Source organism: Heliangelus exortis, chromosome 1 (genome assembly GCF_036169615.1).
Source record: "Heliangelus exortis chromosome 1, bHelExo1.hap1, whole genome shotgun sequence".
NCBI lineage: Eukaryota > Metazoa > Chordata > Aves > Apodiformes > Trochilidae > Heliangelus > Heliangelus exortis.
This window is the reverse complement of record NC_092422.1, coordinates 150,353,965-150,366,110: the sequence shown is the minus strand read 5'-3', so window position 1 is coordinate 150,366,110 and position 12,146 is coordinate 150,353,965.

The following is a 12,146-nucleotide window of genomic DNA, read 5'->3' as shown; positions in this document are numbered from 1 at the left end:
AGGGACAGAAATGCTGCGAACACCCGGGGCGTGTAATGGGGAGCCCGGCTGGCGGGGCCAGACCCTGCCCCGGGCGAGTTCGGCTTCTGTGGGAGGGGGAAAGGCTGCTCAGTTGCAGCTGATGGAGATACAGCTGCCGGGAACCGGTACCCAGGCACCAGCTCCGTGGCCAGTGTTCGGGAATAACAGACTTCCTTACGGCTCTTCCCAGGAAGTGGAATAAAACGTACGAACAACTCTTTAGAGGTTCAAGGTACAAGTCTAAGCCTTGCAAGGGGTGGAGAAGGACTCACACTATCCTGCCAGATACTCAGGTCCAGCGTTTAGAAGGGCACATGGCGAAACCTGGGGCCACATCCTCTGTAGTGTCTTTTCCACAACACACCACAATCCTGCAATTTGATCATGGTCATCACCAAAGCTAAGGATAAGGAAGCTATTCATCTTTGCATGAGTCGTGCTTAAGATGATGCCTCCAGGAATAAAGGATTGGGGGGGGGGGGGTGAAAATACGGGAGGGGGAGAAATCAAAGCAACCTCCAAACCCACCTGTACATCCCCCCCATTCAACCATTATGATGCAAATAATCTTTCCAAAATGAGAAGACTACATCAGAATCTAGTTTGTTACTGACTGCACTCTCTCATACCAATATAAATTAGGGCACATCCTCAGTGCAGCTATTAGACCTATGGCCACTATCGATCTGAACAAAACAGAGTCATATGTATAATAAGGATGTGTCTGGGGCAGTAAAGTTCAGAGCACCTATGGATCTAGGTGTAATTCCATTGCTTATAGCAATGGGCTATCAGATTGCTTTTCCTTAAAAAGCTAAAGTACTGGCTGAAAGTAGATTCAAAGTTTGTTTTAAAATTTTCCAAGTCATTTAGGCAAGATGAACTTTTAATACATTCTTGCGGGAATGTTCTTTAAACTGGTCAATTACAAAGTGTTTTCTAACAGCATCAGGAGATTAGAGAATAATGAATCTGTGTTTCATAGGTCTGCCTGATTTATAAATGACATCTTTTTGATTTTCATATAATTTGGGCCTTCAGTCAACAGCTTGATTTCAAAGTGGCCAAGGCGAGAGAGGGATGTGCATATTTTGTACTGAAATGGGCCCTTGAGCAGTGATTTGCCACACTTGATGGGGATTAAACCAGGAAATGAAGGAGAAATTCAAGTCTGGCACAAAGCCCAAATTTAGAGCTCCAGAAGGGAAATACTACCCATATTTTCATTTATAAGAAGCTGGGGACACTGGGGACAGGAAAGACCTACTAACTGCTACCAGTAAAGGACATAGGCCTCTCTTGGGTGCCCATCTGTTAGTTTTTGGAGCATTATCTGAAATTGGTGTGGAAGGGGTTAACCATGGCTAAACGTCCTTCAGATTTAGTATGAATAGAAGTTATCTGAAAATCAGAGCAGTGAGTTTCTTAAGGAAATTGTCATGGTGATCAGTACTTGCAAACCATGGATTGAATTTTAGGCTAGGAACTTCTTGTTTACCAAGCAAATTGTAATAGTAAATGATTTTTGATATTAAGATTGTACTTTATGCAGTCTTCTCCAATATACCACTACTTTACAATATTTACATGTTAAAATAATGATGGTATAAACAAGAACAGAGATACCTAAAAAGCAATAAAATAAAATGAAACCTCATTAGCATTTCAACTTCAGAACAAAACTATATGTTTTTTAACTCTTTAATGAAAGAGTTAAAGTGAACAATAGCCAAAAGAACTGAGAAGCATTTCTGGAATTAAACCTTCAGTAAAGGACCAAGATACTAAAACACTCTGGTCTGGCTCTTACAGCAAAGAAAAATACAGCTAAGAGAATGCAAGAATTGCATCCTTTTTTAAATGATGGATTTTATATTATCAGGATTGATACTTCGTCTTTTCAAAGAGTGCCAGTACTTTGGAAGATTCCAATCTGCCAATTGAACTGAAAATTTTAAGCCTTTTTTTTTTTTTTTTTTTTTTTTTAATAAGTAAAAAAAAAATTAAAAAAAATGTGTTTTCCTGCAGCTGTTCAGGACAAAGGCACTAGAACATTTCCTGCCAAGAAAACCCTACACCTGAGTAAAGAAAGAAGGATAACACGAGCAAAGCTAACAAGCAAAGACTGGCATAGAGTGGTTGGCTGCAGACTTACAGTGGGCGAAACCTGGAAAGTCTTACAAAGAACTTCTTCAGAATGCAGAAAAAGCAGAACATGAAAGAGAAGCAAAATACATCTCTTTTCTGAATGGCAAGTGTGAAAAATACAAAGCAACAACAACAAAAAAGAAATATTAAAACAAGAGCAACATTATCTGTTTCTAGCATCTAAATATACAAAAGCAGTGAATAAATCTCTGAATAAATCAAAAAAAGCTTTAAAATAATGAGACAATGAGACACCTTCTGCTGGTGGTGGTGGTGGCGGTGATGGTCTCAGGTGAGGCCCAGCAGCTGATAAGGGGGCAGCACCCAGCACCACCCAGAGGGATATAAAGGGCTGTGCAGAGCTGCCCCACCTTCTGCTGGTGGTCTCAGGTGAGGCCCAGAAGCTGATAAGGGGATGGCGCCCAGCGCTGCCCAGAGGGATATAAAGGGCTGTGAGGAGCGACAGCGACCCAGAGCATGGCAAACAGGAACGTGGCACAGCAGTTAGTGAGGGAGTTCGCGCAGGCAGGGCAAGCAGGAGGGGCACAGCCACCTCCCAGCTCTCTTGAAGGAACAATGGTCTCCAAAAAAGCAAAACCTGGTGTTGTTAAGACGCAGGGTGTGTCTACACAGATGGAACCCCTGAAGAGGGACAGCAAGAGGGATGTTCAGGTCTCTGGCTGTGTAGAGTGTCTGAGCCTCATGTTAGCACCAGAGGACAGTGTGAGTGGGGTCTGTGTGCGATGCGAGCAGGTGAATGACTTGCTGTGCCTGGTGGCAGAGCTCAAGGAGGAGGTAGAGAGACTAAGAAGTATTAGGGACAGTGAAAGGGAAATTGACTGGTGGAGTCACACTCTTTCTAACCCAAAAGAAGTCCAGAACGAGACGGTGAAGCCCTGCCCCTCCTGCCATCAGGCAGTTGGAGCAAACCAGGTGGATGGGAGGGAATGGAAACAGGTCCCTCATCGAAGAGGCAAAAGAATCCCCTCCCAACTCCCACCATCTCCCCAGGTGCCGTTAGAGAAGAGATATGAGGCCCTGGACTCAGAGAATCAGGCAGAGGACAGACAAGAGGAAGATCTGTCCGGAAGGTCTCCTGTTCGCACCCCATTTACCAGACGGGTTACAACTACAGCTCCAAAGAAAAAAAGAAGGGTAGTTGTAGTTGGTGACTCCCTCCTGAGGGGAACTGAGGGCCCTATATGTCGACTGGACCCATCCCACAGGGAGGTCTGCTGCCTTCCTGGTGCCCGGGTGAGGGATATTAGTAGGAGACTCTCCCAGCTAATTCAGCCCTCTGATCATTATCCACTGTTGGTAGTCCAGGCTGGTAGTGATGACATTAATGGAAGAAGTACTAAGACGATTAAAAAAAACTTCAAGGCACTGGGTAGTTTAGTTGATGGGTCAGAAGCACAGGTGGTGTCGGCCTCAATTCCTGCAGTAGCAGAGATGAATGAGGAGAGGAGTAGGAAAGTCTATTGTATCAATAGGTGGCTAAGGGACTGGTGCCACCGGCAGAACTTTGGGTTTTTTGAGTATGGGCCAAATTTCATCAAACCTAGTCTCTTCAAACCAGATGGGCTTCATCTATCTAGCAAGGGCAAAAGGACTCTAGCCTATAAGTTGGCGGGGCTGATAAGGAGGGCTTTAAACTAGATTTGAAGGGGGATGGGGTCAAAACCGGGCTCTCCAGAAAGGAGCCCAAGGGTGGACAGCCCAAGTTAAGAAGGAAGGAGGACCCAGGAAACTACAGGCCCGTCAGCCTGACCTCGGTGCCTGGCAAGGTTTTGGAGCAGATCATCCTGGGGGCAATCACACAGCACCTGCAGGATGGACAAGGGATTAGACCCAGCCAGCACAGGTTTAGGAAGGGCAGGTCCTGTCTGACCAACCTGATCTCCTTTTATGATCAGGTGACCCGCCTGGTGGATGAGGGGAAGGCTGTGGATGTGGTCTACCTGGACTTCAGCAAGGCCTTTGACACCGTCTCCCACAGCATTCTCCTGAAAAAGCTGTCAGCCCACAGCTTGGACAGGGGCACTCTGCTGGGTTAGGAACTGGCTGGAGGGCCGGGCCCAGAGAGTGGTGCTGAATGGTGCTGCATCCAGTTGGCGGCTGGTCACTAGTGGTGTCCCCCATGGACCAGTGTTGGGCCCAGTTCTGTTTAATATCTTTATAGATTATTTACATGAGGGGATTGAGTCCATCATCAGCAAATTTGCAGATGACACTTAGCTGGGGGGGAGTGTGGATCAGCTGGAAGGCAGGAGGGCTCTGCAGAGGGACCTGGACAGACTGGAGAGTTGGGCTGATTCCAACGGGATGAGGTTCAACACGGCCAAGTGCCGGGTCCTGCACTTTGGCCACAACAACCCCATGGGGAGCTCCAGGCTGGGCAGAGAGTGGCTGAGAGCAGCCAGACAGAAAGGGACCTGGGAGTCTGGATTGACAGGAAGCTGAACATGAGCCAGCAGTGTACCCAGGTGGCCAAGAAGGCCAATGGCTTCCTGGCCTGTATCAGGAACAGCGTGGCCAGCAGGTCCAAGGAAGTGATTCTGCCCCTGTACTCAGCCCTGGTGAAGCCACACCTCGAGTCCTATGTCCAGTTCTGGGCCCCTCAGTTTAGGAAGGATATCGAGGTCCTGGAGCAGGTCCAAAGGAGGGCAACCAGGCTGGTGAAGGGACTTGAGCACAGAACCTATGAGGAGAGGCTGAGAGAGCTGGGGCTGTTCAGCCTGGAGAAGAGAAGGCTCAGGGGAGACCTCATCACTCTCTACAACTCCCTGAAAGGAGGGTGTAGCCAGGGGGGGGGTTGGTCTCTTTTCCCAGGCAACCCTCAGCAAGACAAGAGGGCACGGTCTCAAGTTGTGCTGGGGGAGGTTTAGGTTGAATATTAGAAAGAATTTCTTTACGGAGAAGGTGATCAAGCATTGGAATGGGCTGCCCAGGGAAGTGGTGGATTCTCCATTCCTGGAGATATTTGAAAAGAGACTGGATGTGGCACTCAGTGCCATGGTCTGGTAACTGCAGTGGTAGTAGATCAAGGGTTGGACTTGATGATCTCAGAGGTCCCTTCCAACCCAGCCAATTCTATGATTCTATGATTCTATGATCTTCTGATGGAGAAAGAAACAGGACAATTTCTAACTGTTTGCAAATTAAAAAAAACTGATATAAGGATATTCCAGAAGTCCTTCAAGCCCCAGCTACTGGTCAAAGGTTCACTGACAGTCACAAGGCTTCTTAAAGGCTCTATAACCCACTACACACTCCAGGAGGAAAGGAAGTGAGTATTCAGCAGCATACCACACACATTAATCTAAAATTTGGTTTATTTTAATGAAAAAAATCCCAACATTTGAGAAAAAATTAAAACAAAACAACTCGGCAAAAAAGTGCTCAAATGGGGAACTCATTCTGCAGTCAAACATGGCTTTTTCTGAATCTGATACTGTAGTTTTGATGATTTGAACTAAAACCTCCTCTTCCTCCCCTCCCAGCCTTTGCATTTCAGAAATATATATATTTAAAAAATGTTCTTAGCACACTACAAGCTGAAGCATATTCACAGTTACTAAGAAGACACTATAGCAAGGACCAAGTCAAAGCTCTGACCCTTTGCATCTGTGTAGCTCCTGCAGTACAAAGCAGGTAACACAAAAGGCAGTCTTTCATCTGCAGGCTCGCTTGACTCACATATAAGTGTGACATTTGTGAACCTGTGCCATTTTTTTTCCAGAATTTATCAAAGGTCATCTGTGACATTTTGGCATGGACATATGGCTAGAGCATGTTACATTATGAGCGTTCCTCCTTTTTCTGTTCTAAGCATCTACTTGGAAGGCATCCTAATTTTTCTCTGGCTGTGATGTAGGTTGTGCTGCAGTGGTATCAGAGCAGGTTTGAGAGACTTTCGTTCTCTCTAATCCACCTGGTAGAATTGCAGTGAAGGGGAGAATTTCAAGCAGAGGAATGTGACAGTCAGATGCATAAGAAGGTATTGTGATACAGGTGAACTTTCCAGAGTTCTATCTGTGCTCACTAGATTTACTGTAAAATCTGAGAATGAGTTATTTTGTGATGTGCAGTATGCAAATAGAGATATTTCAAGGTCTCTTAGGACATAAGATCTCGCTAGAGGACAAAAATCATTACAGGAAAAACCTCTTGCATCTTAAGACCACCACCTACAAGCAGGACTCAACATCAAGCACATTATGTCAAGAGCTTCTCAGGTAGCTCCCCAACAGGTTGAAGGTTGTTCTAGTGACAATATTAGAGCTCTACCTTTAATTTAGTGACTCAATGAATTAAATCAATTGTGGATGCTTGTGATCAGTGATTTAATGAAGATTAAAGAGAAGTAATTTAACATCTTAACTGAACCAGTAGTTATTACCATAAAACACCCTAGATTATTAGGGGAAAAAAAAAAAAAAAAGATATTTTGTGGTTTCAAACATCTGTAAGTTTTTCCCTGCTTGTGGCTTAGATGGATTTAATTTCAGGTTTATAGCAAATTCTCTTCTTGCCATTGAAAACACCAAAGCAGCTACCAAATCTGACTGGCCTAAGGGAAAAAAGCTGTAACTTAGTATTTATTTTTAGCTGCAGTATAAGCCCAGATTTATATGAAGCTTTACAGGTTTCAGCAAGTCTGGATAAATATGGCATGAAATGAGGTTTATAAAAAAGACCCCTGTAAGTCCTAGTCCGTGAAGTTTTTAAAGCAAAGCTATTTTTGAATTACAAAAGTTATTATGAAAAAAAAAAAACCCACCATGGATCATTTAAAAATATATTCTCACCTAAATTCCTTTCATTCCAATGACAGAAATGAATAAAACAATAAAAAAACAAATGCAAAGGGTGTCTAGAATAATGTGCACAGGATGCTACTTACACGTTCAAGTGCAAATTTATCTTAGCTTTCATTTGGATAACTACAGGCCCTGTGACTTTTAAAAGTATGTCCCACAGTCCCCCTAACAAACAATTTGACAGGTTTTTATAAAGATCTGTCTTTTCATAACAAGAATGATTGACACACTTCAGATGCACAACCTGAACAGCCTCCAGATGCTTATTAGTCTTTCAGTGCAAGAGAAGCTGTCAACTGTACCACAGAAAGGTCATTTCCCTTTAAAAAACAAGTGAGAAATCTGTCTTTGGCATTGAATATTTACTTCATAAATAAGTCTATGAAAGATTTTTTTTCTGGTATTTCTTTCTTTTAACACTCTGCAGTGTTCACTTGTATGGAGAACTGAGAGGGTTTTGGTTGTTTTTGTTCAGGTTTTTTTTCATTTGTTTTTTTTTTTTTTGTTTGTTTGTTTCAGAATGCAAGCAGCCAACATACTGATGAAGGCCAAAGACATTATTTAACATTTAAACAGGATTTGCAATTTTCTGGATGTTACATCCAGATCTGGATGCTGCAGGATATCTGAGAAACAGAGCAAGTTCTGTGAGTGGAATTTTATATCAAGAAAAAAATTCACGTATGTTTATCTTTCTTGTGCTCTATTAAACATTTGACCATCCATCCCTGCCTGCTCTTTACTCTTACAGTTCTCCCTTAAGTCACAGCAGATATAGTTGATTTATAAAACTTCTGCAGTTTCTAACTGTGATTATTTTGTGTTGTAGCCTGTATGTTTCCCTCCAGATGTAGCTCACTTCTCTATTTTTTTCTATGACCAGAGCAAGTCAAAGGCACACTCACAATGGAGCAAGAGGGAGGTCAAGTATATCTTACTGTCTTTAGCACCTTCCCCAGCCATAGATGACAAAAGTAAAACAAATTCAAAAAAATAATCAAGTGATCTTTTCTGCTTAAGATGCATATAACTTTCTGGGAGTAGTCCTCAGTAAGTCAAGTGTACATTACATTGCAGAACCATCTAGGCTCTTTATTCCCCCCAAAACCTGAAAGGAAAAACATCCAGAAGAAAGACTGGGTTTTGGCTTGCTCCTGTCATCCACAGACTTTAGTACCTTTCACCTCTAAAATATACTGACTTTCTCTATCCCTCAGAGGCTCTACTGATTCACAGAAATCTGAGTCATGCTTACAGGAAACATTTTTCTCCTCAGAAATTTACAATGGGAGCTGCAATATTGCACAGCTAACATCTTTCTTTTCTTCCCAGGCATCAATGGTAATTTTTTTTTTCTTCTTCATGATATAGGATTGCCATATCCCAATATAAATGCATGCCTTAAATGAGTGCCTTTATACTCCCATTTCCCAAACAGCCTTTTTGCACTTGGGATATTTCTTTCCTACACAAAGATAATAATATTAGTTTCTGCATCCTATTTCCCAACCACACATGTTGAATCATTCAAAGGAATAAGAATATTTGTCCCTCTGGCTCTGCAGGTGAAGGAAGTATGTAGCACATGTGCTCTACAGTACCAGAAGGCCACAAGCAGAAGAAACCTCAAAGTTTTGCCTTGAAACTGAATTAAAAGAAAGCCTTTCTGATGTCTGCAGTCAGGTTTTTTTATCTCTTCTCAGCAGAAGTTACCCACAGGTGGACAGCAGAGTGCAATCCAAATTAAGACAAGAGAACCATTTCATGCAATGCTCTGGTAATTTATCCACTCCCTGCCTGTATCCTACAGAAGCAGCATCCATGCTGTCACCCTTCTGCCTGAGGCACCTGTGGGTGGGGTAAGCAGCCCTGACCCAGACTGGAGTGATAGTGCTACCAGCCCTGGCTGCCCTCTGATGCACTCTTCCTCATCTCTTTAACAGGAAGATGATTTGCTTTTTTTTTTTTTTTAAAAAAAAAACAAAAAACAGAAAAAAAAGAAAGAAAAAAAAAAAAAAAACCCACCTCTCAGTATCTTCCCTCTGCTGCATGAAAAAAGCAGCCAATCCATCAGGCAACAACACAGGACTAAAGCAATTGGTCACACCATTTGATTAATCATGCCAATTACCGGGTACTCAGAGTAAACAATTTCAAAAGCAACCCAGTGTGGAAAATGGGCCTGCAGCTATGGGTCAAATGGCTTGAAAGTATAAATATATTCATAAAAACCCCATTTCATTCACAAACAATTTGCTTCCTAGGGGGTGAATTTCATTCAAAGAAGAGAGAAAAGGCAAGATTCAGCAAATACATTATTGGCACAGTCAGGTATTCTAACCACTAAGGAAAGCAAGTTGGCAGGATTTAAGAGAATTTTACATATTTTATGTAAATTTGTAGATTTACCAGGTAAGGCAAAAATGTTTGCTATTTAATTTCAGTCTTTAACATTTCAAGGTCTCAGGGGGCAGAGTGTTAAACACAAAGGACAGTATGATGCAGGATTTTTCATTTTTTCATTTTTGTCCTCCTGTACATTATATGTGGGCTAGTTCCAGAATATTTGGAAAAAGTGTCCAACACTAGAAAGGGAAACAAAAGCCTTTTCAAATATGTAATTGTTAGAATGTCTCAGCAGAATTTCCCCTCCATTTTTCAGCCCCACTACACACCTACTTGCAAAGTCTTAATTAAAAAGTCTGCTTTCCTTTTTCTTAATCATCTCTCAAGAAACACACACAGCCTATCCAGTTTACATAGATTAGCACAGTAATATTTCAAATACATCAGTTAGAAACTTAATGCACTCTCAGACTAATGGGAGTTGCATTATTGACTTCAGCAGACATAGGGTGGCTCACATTTTTTGGAAAGTAAGTTAATAGAGATTGACATGATGAGTCAGCAAACTGTATTTTCTAACATGACTTTCACCTCTAGAAGCACTCCTTCATGGTTCATATTGCATATTTGCATGCCTGGCTCTTTCTAAGACAATGGTTTACTGTCCCTACCCTGACATCTTCAACAACCCCTTAAATCAAAAGAAAGCAAGCAGACCTAAGCAAGTCAGCCAGGTAGCCATTCCATCTGAGTAAATTATTAGGAGAAGTAAATTAGGAGTAAATCAGAGCCTTCAGTTGCTTCCTTCAGCTGAAATCAGAGCTAATGCCTTTCCCCAACAAGTGGAGTCTCGGGTGGGATGAGCACAAATTCCCTGAACATATCTTCTGACTTCTTTCCCCAGGGACCAGCAGTGCCTGCCTCTATAGGTGTTCTCCCTCCACCAAGCCCCACCAGGATGATGTCAGGCAGCTTCATAATCACCACCAGCATCTGGGTAATGCCACAGGGATGGCTTCACAGGTGACAGCTCTAGGATGTTAGCTGCTTCACCACTACTAAAAGTAGTCTGTGTTTTCAGTGAAGCTATTTGACTGATGCTGGAGGAGGATGGAGCATAAAAGCTCATTGCAGTGAGGTTGACATGGATGAGATGGGGACAGTCAAGGGAAAAATCAAGAGTGTCTCCTATGAAGCTAATGTCCTTACTCAGGCTCCCTGGTAGCACACTGTAACCTGTGCACACTCCGTGCTCAAGATAGGATAATACATATGAGGACACATACTGCCCAAAATGAGTGCATGTAGCAACCTAGTGAACTAGGGTTTTCTATTCACTTGTGGAGTAATGAAAGGAAATCACCCAATGTTCTGAGTCTGCTGCAAGTCAGAAAAGATTTTATGAGGGAAACCACCCACAATTTCTGAAGAGAAACCAAACTCTGAGCTAGAGACAGGCAAACTAACATTTTGTGTCCTGCCCTAATCCACATAATTTTTACCAGGTAGCATTGAAGTCTGTGGAGATAATATGGGGAAAGCTCATGCTTTAGAGATATTTCAGAGCCTAGAGACTGTCACTCTCCAACTGGGGTGGCAGGAAAAAAAATAAATAAATCAATCCATCACTGCCAACATTCTGCAGAAGAGTCCCTGCATTAGCTTAGCCAAGGTTATCAAATTTATGACAAGTACGGGGTTCACTTTCTTGTGCTTCCAGACAAGACACAAACCTCAAAGTACCAAACAGACTAAATTGCTATGAAATTAGTGTCATACAAAACTAGACACAACAATAAAATGCAGAACAATCTTAATTTCCATGGCATTTTTGTCGTAATTAAAAATATTCACAGAGCTTTACAAAGCATGAAATTACCTCGGCATTTCTGTATCATAGTGTAGAACCTTGGCTAAAACTCTGGAGCCCTGGGAGGCTGCACATTCCACATCAAACAGGCAACTACAGAGCTGCTCAAGTACACACCACACGCCTTGTAAAACCTGAGGCAGCTCTGAAATGCCTGGAGTGGTCTGATGCTTTCGGACAAGGCAGCTCTGACATTTTCTGTCAGCTTAGGAAACCCGCACAAAGAGGGAGGTAAATCAATAGCCTAGAAAAAACATTACAATGACATTATGGGGACTTCTACAGAGTTAATGTGTTAACAAGCATAGTAGCTTCAGCTGCTACAATGAAACGTGGAGCTTGATGCAGGTTGCACATGGCAGCAGCCCCCCTGCAGGAGGCTGCTGGCTGGCATGACCCAAATACATGCGTGGGGCTAAAAAAAAAAAAAATCACTGGAAACACAGGCGGCCTTACCTTGCTACAGTCATTCTCAGAGCCAGAGTGTAACCAGAAGCAACTAATAAAGGGTGATGCTCATGAGATCTGATATGCCTCCTATCTTCTTTTCAGCAAAGGAAGTGAAAATATGCAATTCCCTGTTTGAAATGTGAGAAGTCCTGCGACTGCTTTCTGACAACGGCTTACTCCATTAGAGCATCACATTCCTGTAGCAAACATCTACTCAAGTGAATGGAATAGTTTACAGGAGAAAACACTGCTTATTCAGTGTAAAAGGCTTAAGAACTCAGCCCATGGAGTTCACAAGGTCAGACTGAAAATAATTCACATGTATGGACAAAATACTTCAGTTTGGGTCTTTGTATCTGTTTTCAACCCACCCTGTCTTGGGCAGCCCAACATGCTCCCTCTTCAAGTCTCATTAGATATTTGGTCCCAGAAATTTAATTCAGGGCTGCTTCTAACTTGGGGAGCTTTTTGTCTTTGGACAGACTGAA